Source organism: Molothrus aeneus, chromosome 3 (genome assembly GCF_037042795.1).
Source record: "Molothrus aeneus isolate 106 chromosome 3, BPBGC_Maene_1.0, whole genome shotgun sequence".
In the NCBI taxonomy this organism is placed as follows: domain Eukaryota; kingdom Metazoa; phylum Chordata; class Aves; order Passeriformes; family Icteridae; genus Molothrus; species Molothrus aeneus.
Window position 1 is genome coordinate 88,792,329 of NC_089648.1, and position 13,078 is coordinate 88,805,406.

The 13,078-nt window shown below is 45.9% G+C and overlaps 1 long non-coding RNA gene across 1 annotated transcript; it reads right to left on the reverse strand.

The window, feature by feature from the left end:
• Positions 1-294: 294 nt before the first annotated feature.
• On the reverse strand, positions 295-7,524 carry LOC136554090 (uncharacterized). The gene is made up of 3 exons (XR_010783278.1): positions 7,382-7,524; positions 5,879-5,990; positions 295-1,074 (listed from the first exon to the last, which is right to left on the reverse strand). It is a non-coding gene; the product is annotated as an uncharacterized lncRNA (long non-coding RNA).
• Positions 7,525-13,078: the final 5,554 nt, after the last annotated feature.

Genomic DNA, 13,078 nt, shown 5'->3' on the forward strand with positions numbered 1-13,078 from the left:
TCCCAGCTCAGTCCACCAAGTCATTCTCCCCCCAGATCTCAGGAAAAATCTTCTGTCTGAGGAGAAAGAAGCCCCTCTCCCTGGAGTGGGAATCTATGTACAAACCCCTGTTATCCTGTGCATTCCTTACCTCCTACAGTGTGGAGTCCCTCATCTGCCTCTCTCCTGCACAAGGGAAGAAGGGCGTCCACAGATTCCCCCTTCCTTTCTCCATGGCACAGTCTTGTACCTGGAGCCCTCAAAAGCCCTCCACTGAAATGTATTTTATTCAGGAAAGAGAAACAGCAACAGGAGTGCTTGATCTGGGACATGAGGGTGTCCTTAAAGGATTAATCGGCTTTATTTATGTCTCCAAGTACCGACAATTTGTCACTGGAAAGAGGGAGACACCAGATGAAATAAATAGTGGAGAAAAACAATGAGAAATAATTAGGTACACAATATGCCTGTGGAGTGCATCTTAAAAAGAGTTATTTGGGACAGGCTGTACTGATGCTGGATTATAAAAAGGACTGGATAATTTTATAAGTAATATAATGCTTCCATAGTGTGTGAATGTATCTCAGGCTTCAGGAAATAAGGTACTCAGCTTACAAAAATAAAACCTGCCAATTGTATCATATGATTATACAATTCTCTGGATCAATTACTATCCATTACTATCCTTTTTTTATAATTTTGCATTTCCTCAGGCCTTGGGTACCACACAGCACTGGCAGTTGAATGAGCTATTAATGGAGCATTGGTGAGCATCCTAATGGAAAAGATCACATTACCAAAAGAAAACCCCAACAGAATTGATTTGTTGTGTGTTCATCGATTTAGCCCCTTCCCTGACAGAAGTGAGGCATGCTGTGATCCCACTGCTTGTCCTTCAGGCGTCCATCAGTCATTCCCTCAGCCTCCCAGCTGCCGCACACGCCTCTGGCTGCCACATCCTCGGTGAGAGTTGCTGCCTGGGCTGCGGGAGCAGGCCATTAGCTGGCCACACCAGCCTCTGCTTGTCTCCTGCTGTCAGCCAAGAGCCTCACGGTCGATGGTGGCATTTAGAGGGCCACAAAGGAGTGAGGCCTCCTGTAGAAGAGGAAAAGAAAAGATGGAGAAGGGCTGTAAGTATTGTGAAAGGTTTAGGAGGAGTGAGTGGAAAGGGGCATTTGATTGGGGGAAGCTTGGAGTGAGCTAAAATTGGGGTATAGAAGCACACAGGATAAATTGCAAGAGAGAAAGGAAGGATGAACCTATTAGATATGCAGCCATCCAAAACCCTAATGTATTCTTACATGAACCTGTCTGGCTGTAATGATTTCTGAGATGTCCAGATAGCCACATCCCATTTTTTCCCATAACCCCGTGGAGGAAGCATATTGCTGTTGCCCTGCTGAGGCTGCCAGCCCCTCTTTTATGGGACAGAGCTTCAACTACCTTCATTTCAAACTCTAAAAAAGGGAAAGATGGGGAAAAAATGCTTAGCAAGGAAGAAAAACCTGGGAAGAACATGACAAATAGTGCAGAGCCATACACCTTCAAGCCCCTTGCAAATGGAACTGTATCGGGGACATAGCCAAGGAGGAGTAAATGAGCCAAAACATCCTTGTCCCTGAGCATGACTGCCCTCCCAGATCTCTCTCCAGATCCTTGGATTGTGTCAAGGAGCTGCAAAGTCACCCAAATCCCCTTCACCTGCTCAGCCCCAGCCACAGTGGAGCGCCATGTGTGCTGGAGAGGGACAGCTATTTCCTGTGTCTTCAGGAATAATTTGATTGCTCATTGTGGTGTTTGATGTGGAGTTGTCATTGACTGAAGCTGGCAGTACCTCTGCACCACTGGCAGCCAGGCACCTTTGTGGGCAGTCACAATCATTGCACAAGTGTTGTCACTTGTGTGACTGCAAAGGGCTTTGGCATGAGTGGCACCATTTGGGCATTTTACATCTCTCTCACACACCTAAACCCACTTTTTGACTAGCTCTGACTGGGCTTGAAAATGCAGTTTTCCTTTGTTGGGTTAAATTTGGGAATATTTTACTGCAAAATCAAAACAGGACCCAGCCTCCCATGGCTGCCCATTTCCCAAGGTAGGTAGCTTTGAGGGCTCCCCATGAATGATGGGGCTGGAAGCACAAACAGAAGAAGGAAACTTTGCACAAAAGGTTTTTAATCAAAGAAAGCAAAGAGCACAGCAGATAAATGTATTCACATTAAGGTCAGTCTTAAACACACTTCAGGGATCTAATCTGAAGACCTTTGAAGTCAGAATTTTTCTGTCGAGTACAGTGGGTTTTTTGGATCAGGTTCCAAGTGCAATTTGTCTCCTGGGGTTTTTTTCCTGAGTAATTTTTGTTGAGGTTTCTTTTGGTTTTTCTTTTTCCCTTTTCCTCTTTGTTTTTTTTTTTGTTTGTTTTTTGGTTTTTTTTAATAATGATTAAAGCCACATCAGCTGTAGTGGATTGCTTCTCCTCTTTCTGCTTTAAGAAGCCAGGAAGAGAATCATGGAGCCTAGTTTCCTGCTCCTCTGCAGAAAGCAAATGGCTATCCTTGGATATCAATCACTGGGGTAAAAGCTAAGAAATGTTACCAAGGAAACGTTGTCAGACCCATTGGCAGTCTCCTTTGTTTACAAAGTTTACCCATGAGCAGCATTTTATTGTTTTGAAATCAAGAAATGTTAAAATAAAATAAATCTTCGATGGACTAACCTGTTATGCACCCTCCCTAGTGTAACAAACACCCAAAATATATTGCTGTATTTTGATCCAACATATAGTTAATCCATTGATCATCTTTGAATTAGTAATATAAACTGGCTGTCTGAACAAATAAAAAGTAGATTTATCACTGCGTAAAATGTGTTATTTCTCCAAGCAGGTAAACATTAAATATACTTGTAAACCAGAGCAAGAAAAATGAAGGACTGCAGTGTGTCATATGTTGATCCAGCGGTGAGGTGTGAATAATAGCAAAGTGGGTGCAAAAGTGACAGAGCTGACTTTGATCAGTGAGATGCTACTTTCTCATTGTGTGGGTGCATTTAGTACCCATGGAAGCAGGGGATTAATAGCATCCATTCCAGCCAGACCTTGTGAAACAGGTGCTATTCCACACTTCCAGCACGCAGCACTTACAACACCCTCCAGCCATGGACCTGTGTTGCCCCAGCGTAGTTTTCCTGGTGTCATGCTACCCACTGCTCAGCACCTCCTGGGAGGTGACAAGTGCCTGTGGCTGTGAGTCACTTAGGTGCAAGCTGAGGGCACACCGAGTCTTGTAGGAGGCATTTGTGCTTTGGCAAAAGTTTGCTATTTAAATAGGAGGCCCTGCTGCAGGTTTTGTGATACATGTGAATAGAAATCATGGTGCCACTGTCATCTCCTTTCACAGCACCAGAGCTGTGGACCTCAGATGTCAAAGGGGCAGGGCTGCTGCTCTAGAGCAGTGTAGAAATGGAGTTAACGCCTTCAAGGGTGCATGTGAAGCCACTCAGATTTCCCACTAGTTCACCTAAAATTATGCCTATTCTTGGTCCCTAAGAACTTTGGAGAGCATCTAATCCTCAGGCCACATTCAGCACTCCTCCTTAAAAGGGAGGGAAGAGGCATTCAAATGCCCAGGAAAAGCTGGGCCATGTGCTCACGGTGCAAAGGAAGAGAGGATCCAGTTTTGTGTGAGCACTGTAACCAGGCAAGCCCTGCTCTCCCATAAACCCAGCTGTGAGGTGCTCAGAGCCTAGGGCTCGTGCTGGATGGGAATGCATCCTCTAGGAGCACTGGGGCCCTAGTGGACAATGTGGTGTCAAAGCACAGTCTGAGAAGACATCAATAAAAAATATTTTTCATACCCATGTGCTTCCAAGCATTATAAACTTTCCCTCAGACAGAAAGGGCAGAGTTATGCCTTAATTATTGTAAAATAAAAAGATTAAAATTGACTAATGTGTTCAGGCACCAGGATCAAGTCACATATCTATCTAGTTTTATTGGCACTTTCTTGGGCAGTGCAGAGGGAGGCCAGCCAGGCAGTCCTGATGATTAACTGTAATATTCTCTGACTTAGATAATGATTTCTGCTTATTTTTATGTTTTATCTTTAAGGACAGAGTATTCTGGACTGCAGGATCTTGTGGGAATTACAAAACTGGGGAGGGGAGAACTCTATTATCCTGAAAGTAATTAAGAACAAAAAAATAAAGGAAGAAGTAGTGACTTTTCCTTCTGTGGCTGACTCAAGATCCATACAGCATGATCGACCCTGCAACCACAGACAGGCTGCAGTCACTTGGAGGGGATGCTCAGCTAAACAGTGACACCCCAACACTGGAGAAAACCCCCAGAATCTCACTGCCCACTGCTAATCTGGAGGAAACAGCAGCTCACAATCCTACATGAGGCTGGGGTGACAGTCACTTTTGTGATGCTGTGCCTGGGCTTTCATTAGACTTCACTGGTGTGCTTCCTGCAGTCTGCTGGAGCCAGCTGGCATTTTGGGTGCTGTTCAGAGGGAAGAGTTTGCATCAATGCTAAATACTGAGGAAACCTTTACAGATAAAGATGTGTGCAAATGTCTCTCTGTTCAGGAACTCAGGGGCCAGGCTTTACTTTCTCCTTTCCTATTTTGCTGCCATTTATTACTTGAAATCCATCGTGAAGCTTCCTGAGCCTGACTTTCCCCAAAACCACAGGAGTCTTCACGAGAGCCTATAGTGGACATACTGAGGCCATTAACCTCAGATGCAGGTTTCTGCCTCCTTTCCACCAAGGACTTCCTCTGACATGGATGAAAATCAATTAAGTTTTGTTCTCTGCCTCAGCTTCCCATCTGCAGGACAGAGAAGACAGCACCTTTTTGCCTCTGAAGGAAGACAACATCAGTGAGGATGTATCCCCAGCCCTTTTCCCAGGAGTGAGAGATTTTCCCCTCACAGCAGGAGCATTATTTTCCATCAGGGCTTGCATGTTAATCCATTGCTCTGTAAGGGCAGCTACCTCCCAGTAACCTGGTCTCTTCCCAGGCATCCCACTGAAGAGCAGCCACAACACAGTCTCTATCAAGACTCATGAAAGCCAAAGAGCACTTTCCCTTTTATGTTTCACAAACCAGTCACAGGCAGCAAGGACTTCAGCCCTTAGGGGAATGATCTCCCTCTCACAGAGGGACACTGAGTCATGGAGCTGGGACATGAACTTCTCACAGCTGGGCAGGACACCCTAGCCATGGTTTGCTGGGGAATGGACAAACTGCAGAGGACTGTTCACCTCCAATTTCCTTCTTTTCTCCACGCTGGATGAAAAACTATTCCCTTGGCTGATAGAGGGGAGTCAGTATGCTTCAAGGCTATCATCACACTGCTCTGCTTAACCATTTCTCCTTCCCCCTGCACACCAACGTCCCCTTCTCACCCCTGTGACATCTGCAGGCAGGGAACAACCACTGCCTGCCAGTGACCTGGTGGTGGCTGGCAGTGATGAGTCACTGGCAGCTGAGAGCAGATATACCTCATGATCCCACCTCACACAAATGAGGGAAGGCAGTCCACTGAATGTGGCAAGAAAACATAGCCCCAGCCTGGCTGATAACTGCACTTTCCTGCCTCTTGCCACTTGTGTGATGCCTGAACAGCATGAAAGCATGTCAGTGCCTCATGTCTATAATACAGAGTTCTCAGAGATGCTGAAGGGAATTCATAGTGATGCTGCTGTGTTCAGAACAAATGCTTATCTGAATCAGTTGAAAATAGTATAATTTATCTTAGTGCTGTTCCCCCCACTTTCCTGTTCCAGTCCCAGCATCATATAAAAGAGAGTCTCAAAGCCTCAAAGTGGGCTTCTTGTTCATTTATATGGACAGTTGGTAAAACCAGATAAAATGTGTTTCAAGACACTCACCTCAGCTTGGAGTGTCTCCTTTTCTCTGTCACTCTGTGGCCTTACCCTGCTGGGAACAAGTAACTCCTCTGAGCATCCACAGGTCCAGATGCACGAGGCTGGGAGAACTTTTCTGCAGGCAGAATTCCAGACAATGAGCAAAACTGGGATAGAAACACTATGAATATTTCTTAATCACATTAAACAAACAGAGGGAAAGAAGTCCATGAAATGCAGCAAGGGTTATAGATCAGACAGGGACAAACCCTGGGGAGATGGGGGAGGAAAATGTGGGGAGTCTGGAGGGTGCTGAATTGAAGCACTACTAGCTCCTGACTCCTGCTGGAAATGCTCTCCCGGCTTTAGCCGGCTTGCAAAGCCAGCTGCTGGTGAGCCAGCTGTCCTCAGCCCCGTGAGCAAAGGCAATGTCCCGTTCCTATAGGAGTGGCTGCTCCTCTAGGAAATGAAAACTCCAAACTGCGGAGCTGAGCAGGGCTGTGCCGGAGGACCGCGGTGCTCCTGCCACATCAGCACCTGAGGGCACTGCACAGCTGAGGTCACTGTAGCTGTGGCATCGCCAGTGCCCAGCTGAGCAAGGCACTAACAACTGGCCATTGCCAGCAGGTATTTAAGCACCAGCAATGATTTTGGGCAGCTGTTTGCCAAAGGGCTTTGCAATTGCCGCTCCCTTGCGGTCCCCTGTTCATACCCTGCACGGCAAAGACAAAGCTGTGCTGTGATTCTTCATTAGCTGATTGCTTTTACAGCCTCTGAACTTTACTCTTTGATACTTGATCATCTGGACTTTTATTTGTTAAAGGAAGCATGACATGCAACCACTTTCCTAATGTACACCAGGTTGGTTTCCCTTGCTCACGTCCCGGTCCGAAGAGAGCCCACTAATTATCTATGTATATTTCTGCTTTGTGCGTTTTTTCCATGGATCCTGCTCCTTTACGTATGCCAGCGTTCATACGCCACCCAGTGGCTCCCGAGGCGCTGGGTGCGGATCTCACCAGCGGCAGTGCCCCAGGTCCCCAAACTACCCAGCTTCCCATGAAATATCTTCCCAGCGGCAAGGGCAGGGGCAGCACAGAGCCGTGCTCCCGGGGCTGAGGCAGCAACACGCTCTAAACCTCCTTGCAGACCTTGGTGCAGGGAAGCACACCACTAGCTCACTCATTTAACCACAACACTTGCTCACTCCTGTAACCACAGCACTTGTTCTGCAGTCTCAGGGCGCAGCACTGCGCTGGCAAGTTTAGCACAAGCCAGTGGGGCACTTCGTGTGCACCCGTTCTGGTTGCTCACATCCAACATGCACACGTGAATGCTTTCTGCTGGGTCACTTGGGCTTGTGGTCTTGTTCTTAGTTTTCAGCCAGCTTTTAGTCAAATTTTAGTCTGAAATAAAGAAATATATCTTCTTGGAGGAAAATCCAGAACATCCTTTCCCAATCACATCTAGCTATGAGTTCTTCAGTCAAGCACAAAAATAGTCTGTGCTATGTCCCCAGCTTCTTACCAGGTCTCCCTGTTCATGTTGACTTGGACTGCTGTTCCTGAGCTGAGCAGCCAGCTATGAGGCAAGCTGAGAGGAAAAAAAGAAATTGTAACATACATCTGAGTCCTAGACCACAAAGAGACTTGGGTGGGACCTCAGTTTTACCTGAGCTGCCTGTCCTGCCTTTTTGTTGGTTTTTCTCCTTCCTTTTTTTTTTTTTTTTGCTATACAACAAAGTCTTACACTCTTCACCTACTCTTCAAAAGCCAACAACAAGCACAAATAGCTCTCCAACAAGATCTACATACTGTGCCATCCTGTGCAACAATAAATTTCCCTGCTGACTCTCTACTTCTTGCATTCACCAGACTCTGCCAACTTCGTGCTTTAAGAGTCTGGTCTTTGATTTGACATGTAGTTATTGGGCATTAGGCATTCATCTCATTCATTTCGCTGTTCCCTGAGGGCATGTTCTTCACCATTTGTTGTCATAATGCTTGAGGGTGAGAAGTCATTTTTCTTATTTAGCCTCTGGTCTATTATTTCTCCCTGACGCTTGCTGTCGGATGCCAGAGATGAGATGCCCCTTTGGACAGAGCAGGCACACCCAACCATATTTGCAAAGCAAATCACTGTGAGCAAGTCAGCATTAGTGGCTGAACTGGGATGGAAAACCTGACCCTTGTAAAGTGATACCCTAATGACAGGCCAGGGATGGATCCTAACATATATAGATCCCCTTCACTGGAGGGAATGATCCTGGAGGTCTTAGAAAGTCCAAAACATGGAGTTTCAAGGTTTGAAACTGTGCCCCAGGTGTATACCACCCTCTATGCAGGGCCAGGCAAAAGAGACCTTTGTTATTACAAATGCAGCAGGATCAGGATTTTGTCCCAGGATAGCTTTTCACTGGTTAGCACAGCTGAGCTGGGATTCAAACAAGTGCCAGGGGACAGGGCAATAGCTCCTCTCTCCAGCTCCTCGGGATGCCTTGGCCTCGACCCCCTTGCCTCGGGGTCCTTCTGAGGAGAGAGGGAGTCAACAAAATGGAGAATAACTTTCTGTCCTCTGGAAGAGAGCACGCGAGGGCAGGCAGCTCCCTTTCCAGGATGCCCTTTGTCCAAAACCTGACTAGCCAAGCATACTGCCTCTCTTTTGTTACCCAAATGTTGCTGCTCCATAGCACTTGACCAAAGCTGACCCCAAGGAGATTAGACACAGGCGAGCGCCTTGTGTTTGTAGCGGCTGCGATCCCCTGCGCGCTCCTTGGGGCCAGCCTCGTCGTGGGGCTCAAACACCACTGCACAGCCTGGCACACACAATTCTGGAACCCTGTGTGCCACACCTGAAGGGCAAGGTGGGCAAAAGGACAGCTCCCATCTGGAGAGGCGCACATGGCAGTACTTCATGTGAAACCCAGACTAAATTCATCTAAACCCTACCCTTTTGCATAGGTAACACATTCCCTTCCCCAGCCTTTCTGAATCACCATATTCATCTGCAAACACTAAATATAATAAACACCATTGTAGGCTCCATCCAAGCCTGGCTATAATTAAATATATTGACTGATAAATGGAATATAGTTATACCTCTCCATCTGGTCTCAGCAGAGGACCACTGACATTTTGTTCATATACCCTCATTTTTTCGTCTCTTTCAGAATGAGATTTGCATCATAGCTTTTTAATGAGCTAATAGTTAAAATAGCCCCCTATAATTATGCTAGAATAATCCAGCATTATTTCAGCTTAATTATAGGGGGATATCTTAACTATACATCATTTGCAGTTCTCAGTCACTCTAATGTGCAGATGTCTGAAGAAATGACATAAAACACTAGCAAGTTATAAAATATCTAGAGTGGTGCTCATTGCGTCTGTGGAAAATGATCACATCTATTTTCCGTACCTCTGCTATGCAGTCTCCCTGCTCAGATTATTTCCTGCTAACACACAAGAGATAATATTGAAAGCAATGGAAATAAAATACTTCACTATCTTGTGTCATGCTCTGATATTGTTGACTTTTTCATTTTTATATCTCCTTGATCCTCTCATAAATCTTCATATCAACATACCGCAGTTAATTTTTCCAAACCTTTAACATCTCTGGAAGAAAACCAATTCCTGAACCTACTGCCTTCATAGTTGTGGCTAGGCTATGGGCTGCCTTTAACTTTGCTGTGGGTTTTTGCTTATTAGCATTAAATGACCTGGAAAAATTGCCCTGGCAGCACGTGGCATTGCTATTCACGGTTAAACTCTGCTTCCCCTGCTGGAGACTGCCACATCCCAACAAGGCAGCATTGTTGGAACGTCAGCTTGCCATTCTGGATAGACGCCTCTCTTCCTCATCACATGGCTCTTCCCCCTGGCGCACCTCCCGCTGTGGATGTGGGATGCCTGTGAGAAGACAGGAGAGAAATGACTGCAAAGTGGCTGCTGCTTGGGGACGTGTAGCTGTCACCTCTGTCCTCTCACATTCACCACCCCAACCATGTATACTCCTTTCCTGTAGCAAGAAACAATGCGGTCCCCAAGTAGATATTGTCGTGTTGATAGGCTTGCATACTCAGAGAAGGAAAGATTCACAGGAAAATTCCCCTAAGGACTTCTATAACAGGAAAAGCTTGGAGTTTTGTTCCATCAACACCATTCCTTATGCTGCCTCACAGAGCAGAATTTGAGGGAAATCTCTGTATGTTGGAATAGGTGAAGGAAAAGGGGTGGTTGGAAAGCTGGTGTCAGCAGGATCTTGTGAGAACAGTAAGAGCTGCAAGCATGCACACAGACAGAGCTCAGCAGTGAGGTGATCACAGGAAGATAGGCTGTGCTCCACCTGTGTATTTCTGGCCAGGCATGGAGAGGGCCATCAGAGACAGGCTGAAACCACACGGGAACTTCTGACCTTGCAGGGTGTTACTGTGAAAGGGGTCTCCATAATACAGTGAGGCATAATTCGTATCCTTGAGCAAACTGAGGAAATGGGCAGCCCTGCTGCTTCCAGGGAGGTGTTGAGCACAATGGAAGAGCACTGGGAGAGGACTGCTAGCTCCAAAGGGAGCACAGGCAGAGCTGCATTTCTGTGCAGCCTGTGAACCAAGTACTATTTTTAGATTCGCTTCTCTCTTTAAACACCTGTGGATCAGCCTAATGGACAGAGAGATAGTCTATAATAAATGTCATAACCTCCCTGGAAAATACCTCTTGGCTTTTAAAGTAATCCCTTGATACTTTGAGAGGACTGCTGCGTGACACTGATTAAACCTCTGGGGTTGGTCATGCTGAGGTAGCACTTCGTGCTTGTAGGATGCTCTTCCCTTGCCAGGCTGGCCTTCAACTTTTCTCTTTAAGGCAATACAGGGTCCAGAACCCCTCAAGACTATGATCCTATGATTATCTGGGCTTGATAGACCTAATCATAATCCTGTGATTATCTGGGCTTGCATCAGAGATGTCCCTCCTTGAGGCATGAACTTATTTTCCCTTCAAAGAGGTAGTAGTTGTTACAAAAACCTTGTCCTTATTCTCACTAGTCCAACAACCCTACCAGCATCCTTCTTCCTCAGCAGAGGTCCTGGTCTTTCAGGGATGACACTCTTCTTAAATTGTTCTCCACGGTAGTTTGCCCTATCCCTCCCTTCACAGAGCATCTGACTGAAAAGGAAGGAAAGGTGAGCATCTCACCTTTGAGCATCTCACATCCACCCAAATGCTCCAAATTGGCCTTGGGAGAGTTACAAGCAGGACATTGATGGTGGAGGGAACTGCAGAAGTTGGTCTTATCCATGCCTCATTCCCACAGAAGCCCTTGACACGCAATAGCTGATACCCTGCACCTGGAGAGGATTGGTGTCCTCTCACCTGTCAGTCCTCTGCTTTGGGCTAAGGAAATTCTTTACATGACTTTGCACACTAGAAGTGGGGCTGCACTAGCCTGAGCTCTCAGGAGATACATTCTCCTTGCAGACCATCTGACTTTATATCTGCATACTGAAGAAATGCATACTCTAGAAACTTCTAGCCTTCCTATGCTTGTCTTCTGGTACTTCATAGCTACAATTCTATGAACCCATACTTTCCTATACTAGGGAAAAGAAGTAGAGGGAATTGGAACACTTATTCATCATCATCTTTTAAAAATGATTGAGAGCAGTCTCATTAAAATCCTGAGTATAGGAATCACTTCAGTATACATTTTTCATTTACCCAGGGTTTTGGAAACATTGCTTTTAGGGTGAAGCCTTAAAGGAAATCACCTTTTTTGACCTAACAAACCCATTAGAATCAATTATATTGAGTTATACCAAGATGGAAACTGACCCCATCAGCAACTTTCTATGACCTACTTGTGAAAAAGGTAACGATAAAATTATCAAGAGTTGCACAGACCTCTAGTACCCAGAGGTCTGTTTGCTCTGCTCTCTTATTTACATATGCATGTCTTCTTCCTGCAGATCCTCATTAAACTCCCTGATCTTGTATGTGAATCAAAAGTATCTTCCTCATCTCCCTTGCTGATGCTGAAAAGGCCTTCGATGCAGGTGAACTGCAAATGCCTGTCTTACACTCAAAAAGCTCTCACACCCTGGAAAAAACAATTAACCAAATTAACCAATTTCACATTCTGTAAAACAAATTAATGCATCTTATCAAAGCAACTGACTCCTGTTCCCAGAGTCTATCAATTTCCCAGAGCTCAGTCCCCTCCAGAGTCCCCCAAGGACTGTTCAACACCATATCTATAAAAAACGCTGGGTTGCAGGTGATCAGGATTTTCATTCCTTTATCCTTTCTTTAAGCTATACTTCAGATAGTGACAATGCAGCTGATAATGCTTGTTTTGGTCCAGAATCTTCTCAGCTAACTGCAGGTGCTGGACCTGTCTCCAGAAACACAGGAGAAGAGGAAAGAGGACATCTCTAGCAGCAGGGAAACCTACATGTCTTCTCTGCCTCAGGGGGGTAGCCAGACCATGTTGCCAGCTGAAGACCCTCAGTTGTGGCCCTTAAACTGCATGATGAGTCTTTAGATCAGTGTAACATTGCCAAAGCTCATCTAACTGTTAAATAGTGATAAAACAAATCATCAGTACCTCCCTAACACCACATCTAATGGCTGTGCTTGAAGGATTAATGAGTTGGAGAGCTGAATGAGCTCTGCCAGAATGTTCCCAGACACAGTCACTCACAGATTTTAATGAATTTGGCCAGCAACCTCTCTTGGTACTTGCTGCCTTGCATATTCATATGAAAGGCTTTTATCAGAGCAAAGCCTTGAGCAAAGGCAGTGTGTCCAGACTGCACTCATGAGCATTCCCAGGAAGCAGGGTTGAAACTGGACTGAGCAGGTGTTGGAGCTCAAAGTCCATATATGCCCATTTGTGTGGTGAGCACCCATGGCCTGGTCCCCCACCTGGGCAGTGATGCTGGGGTGAGAGGCAGCAAACCCTCCTCCAGAGTTCTTTGAGAGGAAACCACTAGCTCGGGAAAAAAACTAGAACAGTCATGGGAATGGGCATGCTGAACCATTCTGGGCAGCTGGGAGTTGCTGTTGAGAGCACTGGCTCAGGGTGCAGAAGTTTGCTCTTCTATCACTTACCCCCTCTCCGTGGGTGAAGACAGTGTATCAAGGTCATCTCTGGCACATAAGCTCAAGATGGTGAGCACAAGGCTGTGAAAATTTCAGTTATTTTGTCCTTTAGGAATCTGTAAGA